The 22,935-nt window shown below is 38.6% G+C and overlaps 1 protein-coding gene across 1 annotated transcript in view; it reads left to right on the top strand.

Moving 5' to 3' along the window:
- Window positions 1–22,935, top strand: part of GTDC1 (glycosyltransferase-like domain containing 1) — a 126,852-nt gene that overhangs the window by 65,217 nt on the left and 38,700 nt on the right.

Raw genomic sequence — 22,935 nt, 5'->3', positions numbered from 1 at the left:
GCTGGTGGAACCTCTGCACGGTTGCATGAGTTGCCAACCTTGTTCCTACTGATATAGAGGCTGGAGCCCTGGATGAAGGGAAACACTGAAAACAAACTTGCCACTTATTTAAACCATCTTTCACAGAAGAAGATTGTACATTTTGGGTGGTGTTGTGTCCTATCCACAATGGTCAATCAGGAGATGTCATTAAAAGAAGATGGGAGATACTTAGGTTCTCTTTCCACTGAAGAGGTACATGACTTTGGGCAAAACTCTTTACCTCTTTTACTTACCCTGTGGTTGAAATGGGGCTAATAAGGCTTATAATTTGTATGCTTAGTGTGCAAATTGGCAAAGTAAAGCATGCTTAAAAAACAGCCAATGGAAAGCTATTTTTCCTATTAAATCTCAAAAAGAAGAAAGTATCAAAACGTGGTCATCTAGTTGCATCTTCGCAAACCGTGTGGTGTTAAGTATGAATGTGACTCCTACATATTCTGTCTTTAGAAAGTCTTTTTGCCACAAGAAGAATAATGGCAGCATACTCAGCAGGCTGCAGGAGGATGAGATAGCATGCTTGCAGCATTTCTTTGCAGCATAATTGCAGCATCAATGGACCATGAATTCAGCCTAATTAACATAACTGGAACCACTGCAATCATGCTGCCGTTCAATTTAGTTTTTGAACATTCTGGTGAAGTATCACGGTTCTGCTCTTTATTGTTGAGATGCTGTGGAGAACTGTCCACTTGCATTCTGGCTGCTGTCTTGATGTATTTTTATTATTTCAGGATAACTAGGGAACTTCAGACATGGAAGATCATTGGCTTACTGGTTCCATTACTGAATCTACAAATAATTCTGTATTACTTCTTGTAGAAAGTAATGAAACCGTTTAGTATACTATAAAACTCAGAGTAAACTGCTAAATTTTCAAGTTAGACACAGGTTCCGAATTGTAATGGACAACTAATGGCAAGTAATTCTGGAAGTATTTTGAGTTAAGGACTGCATTCCCAGAATTTTAAAAATAGCATTTTCTATTATTCTATGTAAACACTATACATAGGAGAAACTTTTTTTTTTTAGAAAAACCTGGATTTTTTAATGTGGTGCTCTGTAAAAAAATTTTTTTTTTATTGTTGACATTGGTTGTGCTACAGTAAAATCAGGATGCCAGAGAAATAGATCAGGTACCACTGGTCTTGGCAACAGGGCACAATAACTAGCTATTTTGGACTGGTAAAAAGGAGAGCTGGGACTAGGAGGCTTCCAGCATCTCTCTTGGCCTTTAGGCAAGAGATCCTCAATGGTGGCACTGAAGCCACTTCAAAATGAAGCACAACCAGGAATGACTTCTGCCATTTGTGACAGAACTGAGCTAAAAAGCTTAGGAATGGCTGCCCTGATACTTTCTGCTCTTGAATAACTGCAGAAAGGAGAGAGTGAACCTTTTCCTTGTAGCTGGTTTTATGTAACTATGATCATGGCATCTTGCCACATCTCCAACCAAACCATTCTATGATTCTGTCTCCATGAAAATCTGCTCAGTCGAGATCAGTGAAGTAGCTGGGATTTTTTAATGACCTTAATGTGCAAAAAAATAAATTAAATTTTTAAAGATCCTTCTTAAAAAACCATTAAATAGATATGTTTTGCATTAGGAGCTCAAAATGTTAAGTTTGGAAGTTTTTTGTAGCTACTAGAAATGATTCCATAGGTTCCTGCTCAGAAAATCTCCCATATATGTATTTATATATATGTACATGTGATAGATGGGTGTATATGTGTATATATACACATACAAAAAAAAAGTCTGAGCTTCTGAAATAAACAATTCTGCTTTTTCCAAAAGATATACATGTTGAGAATAGTTGCTTCTGTTAGATAAACCTTTTTTGAACCTTATGTAGTCTAATAACTCTGAAATAAACAATTCTGCTTTTTCCAAAGGATAGTCATGTTGAGAATAGTTGCTTCCATTAGATAAGACCAGTCCACTGAGACTGAGAGACCGTGAGTTACGGACGGTGGTGAGCAAGTTGTTGATGGAGTGAGCAGGAGTACAGAAGTGGTATGACTGTGATACTGAATGCTGCTGTGAGGGTCAGTTGTTTGCAAACTGTTGGCATTACAGGTATTTAGAAGTTGTTTTTTACACCAAGATGGTTTGTAATGCAGTGGTCTTATCTGGAAGCAATGAATGATGTGTATGACTAAGGTATCATTTGAGAGGGTGAGGTATTCTCCTAAATGATGGTTTGATAGAAAACCTTTTTTGAACCTTATGTGGTCTAATAATGCCTTAACCAGTGTGTATTCTGGAAAGGCTCCAATGTCACAGGTTGGATGGGTGAGTCATAGAGTCATTTAGGTTGGAAAAGCCCTTTAAGTTCGTTGAGTCCAATGGTGGTTTGAAGGCAGGTGCTGCTGGAAGAATGAGATACAGTAATTTCAGGAAAATACTCCAAGGTGGTTTCCTCTGTTTTGAGGATCATCTGCATTTTCCTTGAGTGTAACTTAGGCCCTTTTCATTCATGTGGCTGATTCAGAAAATGCTATACTCATGTTGACTCCCAGACGCTAGATTTCCATTTGTTCATTGCTTTTTTCCCCGATGATGTTAACTCAGGAAGTTAGTTGTTACACTTTTCACTGTAAGCATCTGAGTATAAATTTAGCATAGGAGAACTGCAGACCTTTTGAAATAGCCATCTCAGTCATCTGTTGCTTCCTTCTGTGTCCTGGCGTGACCCTCAGTCAGTATCTGAGATCATATGAAACTGTTTCATGTGTTTCTACTGGAGTGACGGTAGAATTTATCTCGGACCTTTGTGCTTTACTCTGTGAGATACTTAGTGACTTCTAAGAGGTGGACATTTTCTTCAGCCTCCTTTTTCTACTCCTGATGTAAAAACTATCCTGTTTTTCCCCAAAACCTTATTTTGTTAAAGTTCACTGCCTGTGTCCGTCTGATGCATGTGTAGCAAAACTAAGCACTGCTTCTCATCTGTCTGGATGTTCAGGGTAGGCTCATGGTTGTACTGTTAGGTTTTGCAGGGCCTCAAAGGCTCACAGAATTCAAATGTACCCTGGGAATTTAGTTAATATAAGTAACAAGATCTTACGTGGCTCATGGTTGTACTGTTAGGTTTTGCAGAGCCTCAAAGGCTCACAGAATTCAAATGTGCCCTGGGAATTTACTTAATATAAGTAACAAGATCTTACAGACTTAAATCCTTTATAGGATGTATTCTTTCTTTCATAAAATCATTTCTGAGAACTGTGTTTCTACTGGAGTGACGGTAGAATTTGTCTCGGACCTTTGTGCTTTACTCTGTAAGATACTTAGTGACTTCTAAGAGGTGGGCATTTTCTTCAGCCTCCTTTTTCTACTTCTGATGTAAAAACTATCCTGTTTTTCCCCAAAACCTTATTTTGTTAAAGTTCACTGCCTGTGTCCGTCTGATGCATGTGTAGCAAAACTAAGCACTGCTTCTCATCTGTCTGGATGTTCAGGGTAGGCTCATGGTTGTACTGTTAGGTTTTGCAGGGCCTCAAAGGCTCACAGAATTCAAATGTACCCTGGGAATTTAGTTAATATAAGTAACAAGATCTTACGTACTTAAATCCTTTATAGGATGTATTCTTTCTTTCATAAAATCATTTCTGAGAACGACTTCAGCTTAGCATTGCGTGTATTCAAGACGGTTCATAGAAATGTGGGTCCAGCAATACAGTGAGATATTTTTCAAGAAGGTAGTTAAATGTATGTATATAACCTAAATGAATGGGAGTGGTCAAACTGACCTCAGCACCAGTGAGACTTCTTGTGTCCACGTGTTGAAGGTGGGAGGCGATCTGGGAGCATTGCAGAAGAGTTGGGGTGAGAAGACCGAGTGTGGTATTTGGAGCAGAAAGACCAATTGATGAGTTGTTTCTCTTTTTTAGTGAACCGTTGGGTTGGTGATCTACTTTTTTGCAAGTTGTAACTTAAAGTTAACAGATAATTATAATGAAGAGTACCCAATGTAGGCTTGTACCCTTCTAGTTTTGCATTAGTCTGTGATTAACATCCTGTGTATGACTCAGAGTAGAGTACCAGACTACACATTGTATTGTTACTGAATGAGAAAGAGAAGAAATCTGCCCTTCTTCAACAATGACTCTTCCTCACTCCAGCCTGTGAACAAACCACAGTGGCTGTGGGATGGTCTGGCAAGCTTACTGTCGTAATTCTAGGTTTTAGGTGTTGTTAGTCATTCTCTTCTCAGAAGGCTTAATATGCATTTTAGCTGAGACTCTCCAGTTGAACATTTATTAAAGGTGAGGTCAGGCAAAGGGCTGGCTGCAGTTGAGGAAGAGTTGAAGGAAGTGCAGAGAATAGTTGAAGTGGTTGGTTCCTGGAAGACCAAGTCTGTGATTCATCCATTTGGAAATGAAGGAGGAGAAATCAGTGCCAATTAAATATCACAAAAGGTTATGATAAGCATCTGAACTATGGGGAGAGATCACGGTCTTTCAGCATCTTTATTTGCTGCAGCTGCAATATGTAAACTCAGGAAGATGACTGAACGTTGATACTTTAAAAGTTCAATAGTCACGCTTGTTATTGAATGCAGTTACTGAGAACTGACAGAAGAAAATATTTTTGAGAGGAATTTCCTAGTGGAGATCATATTTCTAGTTTAGTGTGCAGCAAAACCAGCACATTTGAATGGCTGTCAGATCTGGTAGAAAGAGAGAATAACTGCTCTGTGGTAAAATATTGCAAAGGAAATAATCCGTCTCCTTCAGAACCAGTTGGTTTTGGTTTTTTTATTGTTTGTAGGTGCAAATTCAAAAGCGACTCAGACCAAATGTCAGAAGCAATTTGAGTGTTCGGTATTTTAAATCTAATTGCACTATTTCCACAAAAACTCTTGCACATATTCCTGGCTGCTTTTAAGACATTTATATATACTTTTCTGCCTTTTATACAAATTCATGAAACAAGGTCCTTGAAGGCACTGAAAAATGTAAGTTAGTCATTCTTGCTGAAATAAATTGATTAAAAAATGTTAAAGAAATACATCTGTGGACAAATACAGACCTTTCCTCTATGTGCTGTTTGAAGACGTTTTCAGGCTGTTTGAGTGCAAAATAATTGCCAATTTTCACCTTTGATATCTATCACTGTGTTACTATCATGAGATTTGAGATTTATTTTTTTAATGAGTCATTGCTAGAAACTGAACAAGTAAGTTAAGGAATATTTTAAGGAGGGGCATATAGAAAAAAATCAAAATTGTTCATGAAGACTTTGTTCCATGTACCTCCTGGAGGTAGCTTTAGTAGAAATAACAAACAGGGAAAGCCATAGGTAAATGGGAAAAGAAATGGTTGAAAACTAAGGGCATGAAGCTGAAAAAGGGAGCTGAAATTCTGTTGCTTTGGGGACTGTGACCTAATGCAGTGGCTGGTGAGCAGACCCCAACCATCGTAGTTCCTACTGCCTTGTACAACCCTGTGCAATGATGTCAACCGCACAGTCCTGTTTAAATAGGTCACATTAAGACCAAATCTCTTCTTTATCCATAGGTCCTCTAGGCCGTCACCTCCCCTCATCGCAACCCTCAACAGCACCCATTCTCCCGATGTCTTCCTGCCCTTTAGCCAGGTTCATTTGGTGCTCATGCAGATCTGGCTGCTCCCAGTGTTGTTCAGTGACATCAGCCAGGGAACCGTGCGTGTCACTCGCTAATTGGTGACGGGGTGAGCAGAGCCATTGGTGCTTGCTCACCTTGCCATCACTGTCCCCCCGCAGGAGAGATGGGCTCTGGGACACAAACCTCAAAGCTTTTGGCTGCAGCAGTCTCTGCTCCAAGCAATTTTCTGAATCTCCAAAGGAGCATAGCCCCCATTAAAAAATGGACAACAAAACAGCACTTTCATTAATTTTAAGGTGATTGCCTCTTAAGAGACTCTGAAAACTGTTTTTCAGTTAACAATCTAGTTTACATAAAAGGCACATATTGATGAACATAGTCCATGACTTTTTGCTCAGTCCCATTATTCTCCCCTAATTCATATGCAGAAGCTAAGATTTCCAGTGATCTCACTGTTTACCAAAATCCAAGGTAGTTGGAGATTAATGTTTTTTCTTACTTTCTTGTGAGAGTTTCATCTCCTGTTTTCTTCGCAAAGGACAATAAAGGAAAAGGAGGAACACGCTTCCAGAAAGCACCCAAAGGTACAGGTGATCCATCAAGAATTAGCTGAATGCTCTTGTGAGAGCTGGAAATTTCCCTAAGACTGTTTTGGCATATAACGCGTCTGAATATCTGAGAGCCAGATATTTCCCTATTCATATTTAGAACTATTTTTTATGTCAAATATTGCTGATTGACAAATTTGATATTTGAGTTGTTGATTGTGCTATGAGCCCTTCTCCTGCAACATGCCCAAATCCCTTTTTAGCCACCGTGATAGGAAAGTGCTCAGCATTTCGCATGACCAATGCAGTAGCCTTTCTGTATGCACAGGAAAAGCGTAATAAAATATAAAATATGAACGTGTAATATAACTAGGATGCAACGCCTTCCTGCAGTAAGGAAATGTTTGATTTGGAGAGGAAGGGAAACAAGGGTGGGGGTCATAGAGACAATAGGAAAAGATGTGCAAGATGAAATGATGATGTTAATACAAAAAAGTTTCTGAAAACCAAAGGTGATACAGCAGCATAATGAAATTAAAACAAAATTGGGGTGTTTATGCTTATTTATGTGAATAGTGGTGGAACACTTCTTGAATTAATCATACGGCCTTCTTTATATATATGATCAAGTATCTTACCTCTAAATCAGAGCCAGTTATATTAGAATAGCTGATTACACTCAAGATTGTGGAGGGGATTTTTTTTCCCCAGAAATTGGTTCTATAAAAAACTGATTTATTTTAAGAATTCTGACTTCAGACAAATAATCCAAAATTGATGCTTGATTGAAGCTAAAGAACCAAACACATTTTATGGCTTGTTCAAAATTGTAGTGAGAATACTACCCTTCTGTTTGAAGGACCTTCTAAAAATACTCTAGTAGTTGTTGATGATAATTTGAGTGAGTTGGAGGTGTATACATACTTGGTATCAGAAATTTTTAAAAAAGAAACTCTCAATGTTTTTATACCCACAGGGCTTAAAGATCACCTAATTGTGATGTATTTGATGTAGAACATCAAATTGTCTATCCAAATTTCTTCTAAAAGTTATAGCTATACCTTTCCAGTACGTAGGCATGTTCTACTATGAATATTTATTAAATTTTTTTTGTTAATTTATTCAGCACTATGATTTTAAGCCTTCTCTTCTTGGTGAAACATTTTTTCCTTAATACATTAGCGTGAATAAATGCCTACAAAAAGCTGAAGTTAAGATTTGTGTCTTGAGTCCACTTTACCATAAGTGTCAGAGTGAGTTGCGTTTTCTGTTAGTGAAGGACTACAGAACATGAAAGTCCAGCTCTGTGCTGGGGCTGAGATTAGATCTGAATGCAAGGAAAAGCAACAAAGGTCTACAAAATATCTGAAATCTGCAAATACTTCCTGTGCTTAACCTACACTTTCGTTGCGTGACTGTAAAGAACAGCAAATCTTTGTTCTTTACCCTCTCAGTTCCCATTCAGTCAGTTCAGAGACACGGGAGAAAGGTTTTGGGGAGCAAACTCGTTATCAGTCTTCCTACAGTTTCCATCTGATTCTGTCAACAGTGAGTACATCAAACCCGTGAGCTTACAGCCACTTGTACACATCAAAAAAGCTTTGTAAAAATTGTTATATAGATATGTATATCTACACTTCTATATACTACATAACATATAAATGAATATAAACATAGTTTATGAATGTGAAGTTCCTTTCTATCTTTAAAGTTTAGCTGATATTGGAGTTGATAAGAGGCTAAACTCTGCTTTTGGATTCAAGAGGGAATTACATCTGCCTTAGGTGGAGTGGAGAAAGAGCAAGTGTTTATCTTGACAAGATCCCAAAATGTTCAAGTGGGGTAGTTGAGGCTTCTAGAAAGTCATTCAGGTTCGTCCGTTTATGAAAACCTATTAGGACATTTCTTGGGTCTTTATTCCAGAAGGTTCTGCTAGTCATCATTATTTAATAAAAAGAGAAGAAAGTCTCAGAAATGTTTCTGTCATCCCTTGTGCCTGCCCGGAGGGTGTTGATTTAACAGCCTCAAGGTGATCTGGTGCTTTTGTGCACAGGTAGGATCATTGGCCATAGGTTCAGTGATTCATACAGAGAGAGTAGAGAAGGCTATAGCGTACATCATACAGAGCTGGAAATATGGCAAGAAAAATGGTTCGTGGCTTCTCACAGCTCAACTTATCGTAATTTGAATCTGAAATAAATTAATAGAGTAATCCTGTTTATGGATCATCAGCTGCAGAGGTATTATTAAGGAACTTGTGTCCCTATTCACTAGGAACACCTGTCAGTAAAGCGGTGTTATAATTGTTCAGACACACTGAATCAGACTTCTCTGTCTCAAAACAAAATAGAAAATATAAATATAGGGAATGTCCCAATCATCATACTTATTCTTTTTTTCATCTCAACAAGGTTACTCTTTTGGAAAACCCTCGTAAAAGCAATCCACTCTTTTCAGTTAAAAGCCATTCATACGGTGACAAACCCCTGTTCTTCCATTTATATCTGTATTCATCCATTTAAACTCTAAAGCTTTCCAGCTTACTTCTTGGATTTATAGCCAGCTGGCTGCTGTGTGTAACATGAACATATTCTGACTGTGCATGAGACGTTTTGTCTCGTTTAACCCATAATTGTAATGTTCACTCTAGGCCACAGCTCACCTGCATGTATTTAGCGTTGACTGTGCAAGTTCCCAGTCACGACTTGCCATCTCCTCGCATACGTACAATCTACTCTTATTAGAGAAAAGTTAAGTCAAAGAAAAACCACACAAAAAAACCCCCTCAACTCCAAAAAAACCCTCCTGGAATGGAGTTGGATAAAATGAATATGTTCAAGATGGTGGGCCATAGCTGAGCCAGCTCGTGTGGGATCGGTGCCCACTTTTTGGCATTTACAGTAAACTTTGGAATGACTTTTTAGCACAAATGCTTTAATACCAAGTGGGGAGGGGGAGGCAAGGCAGGAAAGAAGGATATATACACTCTTGTTTTTTTCTTATGAATGCTAGATTGCTGATTTTTCCAAAGGTAGTCTGATAAGCTGTACCTGTTTATTAGCAGATTTCTGCAGCCTTCATATGTCAACGAAATTCACTGGAAGCGAAATTCTGAAATGTGTGCCCTAAATTACTGAATCATCAATGAGAAGCTTTCATTCAAAGAAAGCATGAATATTAAAATTTGTTAGCATACTTTGGCTTTGTAAGAAATACAATATCTTATTATTTTTTCTTTATGCAACATCGCTGGGTTCTAAGAGAGGCAATAGAACCATTAATTAATAGTAGTAGTCCTGGCTAATGTCATAATAAGCAATACAACGTATTAAAGCACATTTATTCTTGCCAACTATCAGGAGGAACCTTTACATATTTTAAAGGCCCATTAGGTTTGTTTACATACTGAGTTGAAGCTGGTATGCTTTACTTCCAGTGGAACTGCCATTGGCAGGGGCTGAACCAGACGTTAGTACTTGACTCCAACGGTATTGAATTTCCCAACTGTTGTATGCAGTCAGTAATATATTGTCGCTGCTTTGGGGCAGCCCGTCTCTCTGGGACAGCGGGTACAACCCAAAACAGTGTAGTCCCCAAAGCTAGGGTGTCTGAGGGTTACTGTCATAAAAATGAAAATAACTGAAATTATATATATCAGAAGCAATTTTCCACAATGGAAAAGGTGGTCAAGGAATCATAAACCGTGCCTTCGGGTGTATTACCCAACAGAACAACAAAAATGTGCTGGGCTTTAAATTGCACTAGCAATCTGGAAAGGATTTTCCGAGTGGAGCTATGTTAAGTGTTAATAGTGAAACCTGGGTACTTTTTCCTTTGATCTCTGCTCGAGCTCATATAGAATAATAGGATCAAAATAAAATGCCATTTATATGAACACCTTGTTCTTTTGATCTTGGCACAAAAAATTCTGTCTGCAGCTACAACTTAGCAAACAGTGCATCTGCTCCTTTTAGTTGGACCTTCTAGTTTATCATAACTTTTAATAAATGATGTCACAGCCAATTTTTTGTGTAGTTCATGAACTTAGTTGTAAATTTTGCCCTAGGACTCTTTAACTACATTTTCAGAAGAACTGAGAATAAGGTAAGCGGGACCTGTAAAGTGGTGGATTATGGTCAGTTATGCATATGTATGTTGAAATGGAGTGGCATACAAATGTTTGCATCATGTATTCAAAATATAATATTAGTTGTTCTTTGACTACTTGGGCAAGACTGTTAGTGTCCTCTGAATAAGAGAAAACGTATGGTTACGCGACCCCAAGAATAGTTGGGATGATTGTGGTTATCATAGATGGTAGGTTTTGGATCGCTGCTTTTTCCATCAGGAGGGTGATGTACCCCATGACGTCTGGGTGGAATCCAAGCCTTTTTCCTCATTGCCCGTCTCTGCAGGAAAGACCGTAGAAGTATTACAGCTGGTAGTTGTGGATCCCATTTGCTTTTATGTAGAGATTTACCAGACAGATAATCCACGGATGAACATGAGTACCTTTCAGCTCTTTATTCCCCGGGCTTGATGGTCAGGAGTGTTTCTTTGGAAGTCATTACTGCAAGCACTTAAAGTAAAGCCGCTTCTTCATGCTCTTTCAAATCTCTTATTAAGATTCTTCTCCACCAAAGGCTTTGACTGCATGGAAACAGCTGAGCTATGTTTATTATGATGATTGATGGTGTCTCATTGTGATCCCTGCTTCAGTTGTCGTAACCTCCAAGAGGAGATGAGATGGGCACGAAGCGCTGTGCCAAATGAAAGCAAATAAACCAAAGTCCTGCAGTTCACCAATGTCATAATTGCTGCTGTCCAGGAAGAGGGATTAGCGAGTGTGAAGAAACACTAGCTAGGAGACATCCAGTGACTACGCAGTATCTTGGGTGTCGAATGTCTCTCTCAAGCTTTGCATCCCACTGTAATTTATATTTAGCTATTAAGCTTATTAGATAGGAACAGTCAGCTTGTTGCATGCCGTGTGCAAGGAACACCGCTGGGTAAGTGCTGGGTAAGTGTTTAGGCTTTTGCTGAAATGGCTGCAGTTGAGGTTGCCACACGTGAGCTATCCCCCAGCAAGTTTTGTTGCAGACTTGGTTGGATCTTTCTAGTCTGGCATGAGGCAGGAATATTCCAGAGAGCCATAACCGTGGCTATAACCCTATTCTTATAAAGTGGTACGTTATAATTCATCATGTGCGATAAAGATACCAAGCTCGTTTGAGCACCGAAAGCAGTGTGGACGTATTTGTGCGGTACTGCACTAGGATTAATGCATCCTGCTGAGATCAGGTCTCTGTGCTAATGCAACCACTCTGCCTCCAGTCCTTCTGCTGATTAGTACAGAACTGCTGTAAGAAAGTTTGCTGCTGTAGTTGTCTAAAAGGCAGTATCTGTCCAGCTCTTAATTTTTAGCAGAATATGTGTCCCTCTTCATCTTTCAACCAGTTCTCGTTTCATATCCCAGAATTCAGACCTACCTTTTGCATCAATTAAAGGAGGGATGTGGGACTCTTCGGACAAGGAGTTAAAGAGCTACAAAGATTCATAGTTTTTCTCCTTACAATAAAAATGTGATTGCCCTAGTTCTGTGGTTAGCATGAAACAAATCAGCTCTGTCATGAAGTCAGTGGGGTACAAGTTAATACAAGGTAGTAAAGGAATAGTAATAAAGTAAAATAGCAAAGTCCACAGTCTTTTATGACACAAACAGTGTGATCTTGTTGCAGTCCAAGGCCCTGCTGCCAATAGTTTTTTCTGATGCCTGGATAAGTCCAATTTACATAGATACAAAGTGTATGAGTAAAGTTATAGAAGTATGCTTAGTATTTCACTTTTTTTTTTCCTTGAAAGTAATTTGCTATTGTTCAAACTTTAAGCTTTCACTGGTTTTGTTTCCAAAACCCCAAAAGGAAGAGAAAATAACAAAAGTCCATAAAGGCAAAAGGGATATGTTCTCATTTCAGTTCACAGAATTTCCTGCCTTTAAACAATACAAATATATGCCCTTAGGTTTCTAACGTGCTGGAAGGATACCGAATCCTTGAAAAAGATCAAATTAAAAGCAAGTCCACTGTAGCAACAGCAAGTTTTACCAGCATGTCCAATAGATCTCAACAGGAATTCACTGAGTTTTAACCACGTTGCCAAGCCTTACAAAATCCTAAATTGCTGACTCCATAAATGAATAAATGCTCAAAACCAGCAAGCAAATTCTACGTTGAATTGGGTGCAAATAAAATCTGATACTTAATAATTGTTCCCTATTCATTACAGGCCCCATTTAAAGCAATTATTTAATAGAACTTTGAGTTGTATCCACAAGCAGAACAAACATGGACATTGGTTATGTAAAACCTTTGGAAGTACATTGCTTCCCCTAATTACAGTTAGGTGCTCAACAGGCTGAATGTGTTGCTCCCAGCACTCGGGGTGAAAGACATGAGGAGCACGGGGACAGCTGGTGTAGTTGTCACCAGATAGAGCATGGCAGGTTGGGGAACCGGTGTCCTGGGAAGTGGTGGCTTGGGCATAGAAGGAGAGAGGAACCAAAGAAACTTCTCCTTGGTGTCGGTAAATACTTGTATTTCGATTTTGCAATTTGCCTTTAAATTTTCATGTGCTGGCCTTTTTTTCATCTTTTTGGCCTATTTCAGCAGAAACCTCAAAGTGCCATACTGAGAGTACTGCTCTCTATGGTCATGTGGGCTTCATCTACGTTATATCTGTATCTGTTCTCCCCCTGTACTCTGCGCTGGTGAGGCCACACCTCGAGTGCGGTGTTCAGTTTTGGACCCCTCACTACAAGAAAGACCTTGAGGTGCTGGAGCAAGTCCAGAGAAGGGCAATGAAGGTGGTGAAGGGTCTGGAGCACAAGTCTGATGGGGAGCAGCTGAGGGAGCTGGGGGTGTTTAGCCTGGAGAAGAGGAGGCTGAGGGGAGAGGGAGACCTGATCGCTCTCTACAACGACCTGAAAGGAGGGTGTAGCCAGGTGGGGGTCGGTCTCTTCTCCCAAGTAACCAGTGATAGGGCAAGGGGAAATGGCCTCAAGTTGCACCAGGGGAGGTTTAGATTGGATATTAGGAAAAATTTCTTCCCCCAAAGGGTTGTCAGGCACTGGAACAGGCTGCCCAGGGAAGTGGTGGAGTCACTATCCCTGGAGGCATTTAAAAGGCATGTAGATGTGATGCTCAGGGACATGGTTTAGTGGTGGACTTGGCCATGCTGGGTTTACAGTTGGACTTGATGATCTTTAAGGTCCTTTCCAACCTAAACGATTCTATGATTCTGTGAACAATGTTCAGAGTTGTAGAAGCAAGGCATTGGGCTGAACAGTCGTGGTCAAGCTCTTTGTATCTCCGAGGTTTCTGGTTTTATTTATTTATTTTTTAATATTTTTACAGAATCACAGAATAACACAATCGATTTGGTTGGAAGAGACCTCTGGGATCATCGAGTCCAACCTTTGCCCCAACACCACCACGTCAACTAGACCATGGCACTACGTGCCACGTCCAGTCTTTTCTTAAACACCTCTGGGGATAGTGACTCCACCACCTCCCTGGGCAGCCCATTCCAATGCCTACATGGCCTTTTTAGGGCAGTAATGTTCGAGATGACCATGTCCTGCTGCAGAACAAGTAGTAGCTCAAGCTGTTTATAAGCCTGTACCTCCTTACAAGGTAGGCACCAACCTTCCTATTGTCCATCCTGTAGATATGTCACCAAGCTGGTAACTCAGCGTATAAGGGTAACAGTGCTGTTTGCATTGATACTGTTTTCTCCTTTTTCCAACACAAAACTGCATATTCCTCTTCTTGTTTTGCATTCTTTAATTTCACAGGTAGCTCAGTGATGGGCCACATGCATTTTGCAGAATTTGGAGATTCAGGCTCCCCAAGGAGACTTCTGGTACCTGGATGCTGAAAGGCAGATAATCAGTGATCTTAAATCAGCATCATTGTTATCCTGATTTATACCAGAAAAAGGGAGTCCAAGGTTTGGTTTTTTTTTTTTTTTCCCCTGTGATGGCACTGCTACTGATACTAATAACATTTTTAGAGCTTTCTGACAAAAACTCAATCCTTTTAGGGCAGAGAGCTATTGCCGTTCTAGAGATGGAGAGAGGCTTTTGGTGTTTGAACAATGAGATACTGATCCACTGGCAAATTTGGGATTAGAACTCAGTTTCCTCTAAACCACACTGCCTAGGTGAGATACAAATGCATACGCATTTAAACTTCAGTTGTAGTGCAAAAAAAAGTGCAAATAAATCTAATATAGTAACACATTTTCAAATGGAGGTCAAAAATCTCTGCATTACCCCACAGTCCTCAGGACCAGAGGCAGTTGACCGGACCATCCGATTTGAATGCCCTGGGGCTGAGATAGCTCTGCAACAGCCCTGTGTTTTTCTTACTATTTGAATGTTGCATTGATGACAAAATGTGGTTTAGAGTTTTATGTGCGTACAATTATTATTTTTAATTCATTTCTCTAGCTTTTTCAGATAAAACTTTCTTCAGTTAAACCTTTAAGTGAAAGTAGGCTTCATTGCTTATTTATTTCTTGGGGTACCTGAGAAAGTGTTAAATAATTAAGGTGAAATACGTGTTTTCCGAAGAAACACGCAGAAGTTTGCAGTTGCGCAGTCGAGTGAATTATCAAAACCAGATGTGAGCAAGTGAAACATTTTACATAAATTTATTAAAATCATTATTTACCTGTAAGTTATAAGAAGGGCTTAGTTGCACTAGTTTGTTGCCAATATGTCCTGCCAATAATCTGCCAAAAAGCAGCTTGCTGGCAAAATCACTGAAATGGTTAGCTTATGCTTGCACAGAACATTACAACCCCGAGTCAAATGAAAACCTCCTATAAACGAGCTCTTTGATGGTGGATTCGCTGGAATATGGTATTGATATATGGTATACAGTTTATATGGATTATGTATACTGTGCAAGAAATATGGATATCTATTAAGGGTAACTTGATATGTAATCAGTTAGGACAGTTATTGTTTTCGGTATTTGCTATGAATAAGATCACACGGTGACTGTTCAGTTTTAAAATACAGACTATTCACATGCAGCCCAAAGCACTAGGATACTATTTGTTCAATTAATACAGAAAGGCTATTGAAGATGTAAAATATCTGACATAAGAAACGGCAACTTTTCTTCTAGGAACAACTTATACATTACATAAACTTATATTTTTCATCCAAGTATCATTTCGAGAATAGCAAGCTTAAATATTGGAGGCCATAGGGAAACATAATATTACGATAATGTTCTTTGGTGCGGTTTGGAAGGTTTTAGGAAACATTTGGAAGTATTTTTCTCATAAAGTCACTTAACTATTGAACTGTTATGATAGCACTCCCTTCTGCATTGCGTATGTTACAAAATAGTCTGTTTAAGGGGGACATCCATCCTATATATCCTGATTAGAAGTATTTCCAGAAAACAGGAAATTATATGTTACAGGATCCTGGTATTAGTTTTAATTAAAAAAAAAAAAAAAAGAAGATGATTTAAGGTGTAATATCAGTTTTCAAACACCCATTTCTAATTCTGTTTAGCAAGAAGAGATACTGTATTGTTTCTAGCTATATGTGAAATTTGCATTTTCTAAATAAGCACTCGAAAGCTCAGCTGTTTTTTTTCTGTTTAAGTAAGCACTAATAAACATGACTAATCCTTTAGGATCCTAAAGAACCTTAAAAACCTTGCAATTCTCAGAAGCCTAACTTTTTTCCCCATAGTGTAATTCATTCTTTTGAACTTCTGCAGAAGCAGAACTTAAGTCAACAATTTCTAAATTTCTGGCAGTTGTTATCAAGGGGACTCTTAGGGCTCCAAAAGTGTATCTGTTACCTTGCAGCGTCGGTGCAGCAGATCTACACAGTCGTGATGTTTAATTATAGAGAAAATTACTTTTTTTTTTTCTGAACTATCAATTAATTCATGTTTTCATATCTTGTGCAAAATAATGCATAAGTTATTTTCATCTGCATTATAAAATATGTATTGTAGTTCATTACCATCTTCCTGAGGAGTTTTTACATTATCACCATTTTCATTTGTTGAGAACGATGTTCTTAGAAATTATAACTGCACAGATTCTTACATTTAGTGTTAAAGGATTTCAGGAAATTGAAGATGTGAATTCAGAAATAATATATTTAGGGTCAAATTCAGTCTCACTTGAAGTCGGAGAGCTTTGTCTTTGACTTCAGTGGGTCCAGACTCTCCCTTCCAGTGTTAAAATGCAGAGTAATCACTATCTGATGTTTTTCTTGCTGACCTAAAGCGCTTAAGATATTGTTGTAGTCATTTGTCAGGAGTAAATAAGTAACAAAATGGACAAATCCCACGAATACTGGATGAGGCTAGACATGCTTTTGGGTGAAATGATGTCCAACAAGAACAGCAGCACAGAGGACTCAAAACCAGGAAAGCTTAGACTTTCAGGGTTATATTTGTTTTGGCGTAGTTTCACCTGTTTTGCATAGTTTCACTGCAGGCTTGTGTTTTGGAAGGTAGTACCTTTCCATGTAATTTTGGGGAATGAGAGTTGCAGAACACTTTAGTTCAAATCTTGGTCATCTAGGATGTAGGCTTCTCAGTGCGTCTTAAGCAGTAATCTTGATGTTAGAAATTCAAATGTAATATTGAGGGGAAAGACAGAATTAGTTTGACCATCCTTGTTATGTTGAGGTACAGATACAACATCTTAGAGAATCTGTAGGAGTGTTGTTGAATCAGAGTGAAACTAGATTGGAAAGAAAAGTGTAAGTGCTAATTAAAAGTGGGAATTTTTGGCAGTATCAAATACAGATACTAGATATTGAGGGAGTTTGCTCAGAAATTATTCGGAAAAATAGGTAGAAGTTATGGTTGGAGGAATCTGAGAATTACCCTGTTTCTCTTCTACTCTCTTTACTGTTGACATGTCTCCTCTCCTGCCTGTCTCATCTTCCTTCCCCACTCCAACAGACCAAGCTACCACTTGAGTCAAAACCAGCTGCCTGCGGTTGATCTGCATCCAGCTTCTCTTCTCCAGGAGCATCTCTGGATCCTGCCTGCTGATGAGTGACAAGGGTTGTTGCATTCAACTAATTTGTTGCTAAAACAGCAATATTTTGGCTGATTTGTCCTAAAGAAATCAGACCTTGTGATACCCCTCCGCTGTTGTATGTATTGTATAGAGTACATACCGCTTCTCACTTTCTGGCCATGACACAAATGTTAGGAAGGAAGATGTGCTCCTGCTGCTAATGTCAGCTTTAGCTCTCTCTCATGTTGTTGTTCACCTTGTAGTCCCTTCTGCAAGCTGCTAGCAGCAGCACCTCTCATACACTTAATGTCTGAGTGTCAAATCTCCATCCTTGGCTTTTGGTGGTATTTAAAACTTGACCGGACAAGGCTCTGAGCATCCTGGTCCAACTGGATGGGCTTTGAGCACAAGGTTGGACCAGTGACGTTCCAACTTCAGTGATTCCCTGAGTCTATTCTGTATTTCTCCAGTGTCATGGAAGAGAGAGGATAAGATAATGATCGCATCTCAAATAATATTTCATATTTCTGTATCTTGCAGTTTGAAAACAGGGAAATCGGTGTAAATCCTACTATTCTACCCAGGAAAATATATATGTTCTACTGTGGGAAGACAAGCTCAGGCACAGAGCTTCTATTTTCTTTTGCCATGCCCTTCCCAGTGCTTAATCTTGGCTCTGCTCAGTTTTCTTTCTGTTCTCTCTCTTTGCTCCTAATCCTTGTCCATGCTTATAAGCCCCTAATATTTATATGGCATTATCTGTGTTAGAGATTACTGCTGACAAGTAATCTCTTCCCTCTTCTGAATGAAGAATTACAACCACTGCTGAAGATCAGAAAGTGAAATTAGATCCCCAAAAGTATGTGACAACTTCAGTAAACCCTAATATCAAATTCCCTAGATATTGGGAATCTTCTTTTGAGCTTTTAGGTTTGAACTGTAGTACAGCTTCGGGACATCTGACCACATTCAGCCACTCCTTTTTCCTGTAAGCAAAATGTGACAGTAGTTGCAGAGGAAAAAAAAAAACCAAACAAGAAAAAAAGTCACTGAAATGAGACTAGTATCCCAGTTTTGTCATTTGTTGCAATCTATCAAGAAGTAGATAAATATAAATACATCAGTTTTACTGCTATCAAGTGATTTGTAACATTAAATATAAAAAATATAAATGTATGTAAAAATACAAAAACCAGGTATATACTAATGCAGTTGCTGTCTGTTCCAGTTTGGCCTCCAAAGAACTGAACTGCTTTCATGACCTTTTTTTTTTTTTTTTCCTTTCCTTAGAACAGAGTGGACAAAATTCTGACTTTTGAAAAAGCTCAGAGATACCCGTGCAGCTTTGGTAATTGTACAGTGCTTGGCCAGTAGCATGTGTGGATGGTTGTATAGTTTTGCACGTATTTGTAGTAACTCTGGGAGCAAATTCAGCATGGGAACAGGATAAATTCAAGGAAGCAGAAAGAAAGGAAGTGCAAAAGTGGAATTTCCTAGTTACTGCAAATGACAAAAATGACTGTCCATCACAACCATTATAAGCCAAATGAACTCCAGGTATTAGGATCACAGAGGCTCTCTGCAAACCTCTGTAATGTTTTAGGTCACATAAATTCTACTAAAAATATTACAGTTAGCAAAGAGATGTTTGTGATCCTGTTTCAAGAAAGACAAAGGAAATTCTCAGACAGTGAATTTGTTAAATTGTAAGTTTTACCGTGACAGTACATCAGTGACGAAGGAAACGCGGCAGCTCTAAAATGTGTGTGCTCCAGCTCCAAGGCCTGGGGAGGGTTCTAATAGATCTGATTATGCCGATCTCCTTTTATTATTTTTAATCTTTTAGTGGCAATATAATAGCAAAAAGAAAAAATCCATTGCACTTTCAGAACTATCTTTAACTTTGCTTCCAAATATAACTGCAGTTACAGAAGAGCCAGTTTTTATGAATTCAAATTATTTCTTTTTAAGCTTATATCCATTCTTACAAATTATTCTTGCTTATCAAGAGCAATTATTCAAACCAGTATACAACACTCAGAACTTGCCTATATAATTTGATCTAACCTAAACCAGCACTCCAGTTAGTCTTTCTGTTCATCAAGCAGTGACATCATGACCCTTCCATTCTTTTTTTGTTGTTGTTTTTAATAAAATGGTGTACAAAGTGACTCTTGGTGCCATGAAAAAGAAACCAAATCCCGTAAGTAATTTTTCATTAGGGCAAATAAAGTGTTGGGAATAGACACATAGATGTAACATGGCAACATGTTACGAAAGAGCTGGGGAAAATGCACGTCTGCTTCAAAGAAAAGTGCATGAGTTTCCTCAGAGCGGGATTACTTGGCATAAATGAAAAGAAAATACATAATATATAGATCGGGGAATTAAAAAAATCTGTTATTCAAAATGGCAAGTATTTAGATTGAAACTGACTTTTAGTATATGGAATTTTTATTTTCTATGAATTTAGTTTAATTTTTAACCCATCTTTTTAACTCAACGTCTATACCAGGTATGCAAAAAGGGAAAGTTTTCAAGGCTTAGAAGTCTTCATAAAGTTTTAAAATTGACTGTTGAATGTGTCAGAGATCCAAAAAAATCAGAATAAATAAAAGAAAAACAGTTTTGAAAGTTCTGAAAACAAGTTCTGATGCTAAAATTAGGTATCTAAGTCTCCCACAGTTTCTTCTGAACTTTCAGTGTTTAAATATATATGAGTTATGCATAAGAGTAAAACATTTTCCATGATTTTTTAAGTATAAGGGACAGTACCTTGTGGAATCCGTTGAAAGTGTTAATATTTGTATGCTTTGGTTATATTTTTTTCTGGAAAGTTTCACGTGTACAACATTTCACTACCGCAAGTTAATAATAACAATAAAATCCTTCTCCCATATTAAAAATAGGAACGCTATGGCATTTTTCTTACGGGACTAGTGTGTGTTGTAACAAAGATTGAGAAAAATGGTGCATCCTTCTCGATAACTAAATCCTGCCTATCTGCTGCGGTAACTCTCTAATGTGTTTTTTAGAACCATAGAATGGTTTGGGTTATTTAAGGGTCATCTAGTCCAATCCCCCGTCAATGAGCAGGGACATCTTCAGCTCGATCAGGTTGGTCAGAACCTCGTCCAGCCTGGCCTGGAATGTTTCCAGGGATGGGACATCTACCACCTCTCTGGGCAACCTGTGCCGGTGTTTCACCACCCTCATTGTGAGAAATTTCTACCTTACATCTAGTCTTTTAAGCCTGTGTCTTCTCCTGCCCTAGCTCTGCTATTCCATAACCAGCCTCTCTGAGGTTGTATCTTCTGAAATTTAGACAAGGATTAAAGAATGATGATCTTTGTGGGAGTAGATGCTGGCTCCAAATAAAACACAGGAGCACTTCATTTTTTTGCCAGGTTATAGTCTTCTGGATGGTGATGTAGGAGTCCTGCAAGCTGTTGATGTTTATAAATGACCAAGATCTGGGGCAGGCACTGGATGGAGAGATGACTCTGTCTGGAAGGTGGCAGAAAAGAAGAATTAATGTGAGTCTGGAAGAGGGAAAACAGAATAGCTGGAGCAAAAATGTTCTGGAGAGAATGTAAACACAAAAAATGTGCTAACAAGACATTGTCTTTCTCCAGCATGCTTTTGGGAAATGCACGTGAACAGGTTTAGAAGATCTTATGTTGTTATTAGTTTATTTTCAGGTCATTTATTTAAGTGTCATGAAGAACATTAGCTAGTGGTTAGGGACTACAATATCCATTATATCATTCCAATCATGTAGACAAGTTTATACTACGTATGATTTACAATGCTCTTTCCACAGTTAAAACTGTTATATTCAGGTACAAGGCTTTATACATGGTTGTATTGAGCAAAATCCAAGTGGCTGAGCACAGAGACGTCTTCCAATCAAAGTCCAAAAAATTAATGCTTTTACACGAACACTGTGGGTTGCAGCGAGAGCTGTTTATGGCTCTCTGCCTACATCCTTTATCATGTCTCCACTGTTGTTAGTAAAATATACAGAACTACTTTATGCCAAAACAATGGAAGTTAATGCAGATAACTTGTTCCAAAGTTAGCCATCAAATAAATCTTTTTTTTTTTAAACTGTTAAGTGAAATGGTGTTCTAAAACTTTTAAAAATTGTCAAGATGATGAATACTCTGTGTGTAATACAAGTAAATACCACGCAATTGATTGCACACACATGTCTTAAATAAAGGATATTAACTAGTTTATTCCAGAGAGAGATCGGTGAAGTTTTATCTAGTATTATTAGAAATTCTGCAATGACGGATCGGATTTATAAGGGCTGAAAACTAAGAAGAAAACCTCTTCAGAAACAGAAATGGTGCATTGAGTGGATGATTGGCCGGGGGATTAAAGACAGGCAGGGGGATACAGCCTGCCTAGGTAGTCCGACCTCTCACATGTCAAGCAATTCTTCTTAACGGCAATGATTTTTCAAAATCTGTTATTTAAATTTGGTTTAGTAAGTCAGTCCTCTCAATTCAGTCACAGACTTGGTGGTTTAGGGCAAATTCCTTGACCTATTTCTCCTTCAGCTTTTCCCATGCGTAAATATATAAAAGTATATCCTCACGGGGACGTGTCCGTACTTCAGAGGAGCCACCACCAGCCAGTTCTAGGTCTGTAATTCAGCTTAGACTGTCAAAATGCCAACTTAATTGTTAAGAGCGTACATGTGTGGAATTCAGCCACACTGAGTTTATACTTTTATGCTCTGAGAATCTGAGGGTGGCTAAATTGCTGAGATGGGAATGGTTTAACTCGGGCTCGTTTGGGAACCTGTCTTGTCTGTAACATCGGTAATGGATTTGGATGAGGTTGTTGAGTGTGATTGAACTTCTTCTACTTGTGTCTACAGAGCAGCTCCAACGAGTCACAACGAGCAGTGGATAAAGGTGGATCTCGTAGGTGATTTGGTCAGTGGCTTGAAAATGCAGCTTAGTGTAGATAAACATGAAAATAATATGCCAAAGGATGACAAGCCAAATCAAAGAATAGACGTTACATGGAACAGTTATGCAGTGTACTGACTTAGGAAAAGAGGTTTAGGGGCTTGAAGAAAAATCCTCAAAGCAATTAGTCAAGAGTACAACTGCAGTAAAGCTCACATAGTGTGACCGTGTTTGTATTTTGGTAGTAACTTTGAAGAAAAAGGGTCTGTTTGCGTTTAAAGGTACTCCACTGAAAGGTGAAGTGGATGATTCGGGTGTTTAGGAATATTTGCTTTGACAAAGAGGGAAGGGAGCGGTTTATTCACAGCCCAGAAATGAGCTGTGATGGAGTATAACTCTGAAGAACTGTGGAGGAGGTTGATAAAGTGGAGCAAGTGTTGGCTTTAGTAAACAGTTCAATAAACAGGCTATAGTGCATAAACATTTGGAAATTAAAATGAAACAGAAAATTTAAATGTCTCTACTTATCTGGGAGAACCATAATCACACTGAAAGGCATGTAAGTAAATAATATTTGGGTAAATTAACTTGAGGTACAGGCAGACGTTTAGAGTGAGGATCCCGTAGTGGCCATGCATGTAGTCCTCTCCGTGTTAATTTAGAAGAGTCATTTTTGAATGAAGGAGCTTCACTCCAGTGTTTCCTGGGCAAGGACTGTAATTCATTACTGCTTTAAATCAAATACTAAAACTAGATCTGCAT

Source organism: Cariama cristata, unplaced genomic scaffold (assembly GCF_000690535.1).
Source record: "Cariama cristata isolate BGI_N322 unplaced genomic scaffold, ASM69053v1 scaffold7936, whole genome shotgun sequence".
Taxonomy (NCBI): domain Eukaryota; kingdom Metazoa; phylum Chordata; class Aves; order Cariamiformes; family Cariamidae; genus Cariama; species Cariama cristata.
Note: the sequence above shows the minus strand (reverse complement) of the source record. Positions and strands in the feature narration are given on the sequence as shown.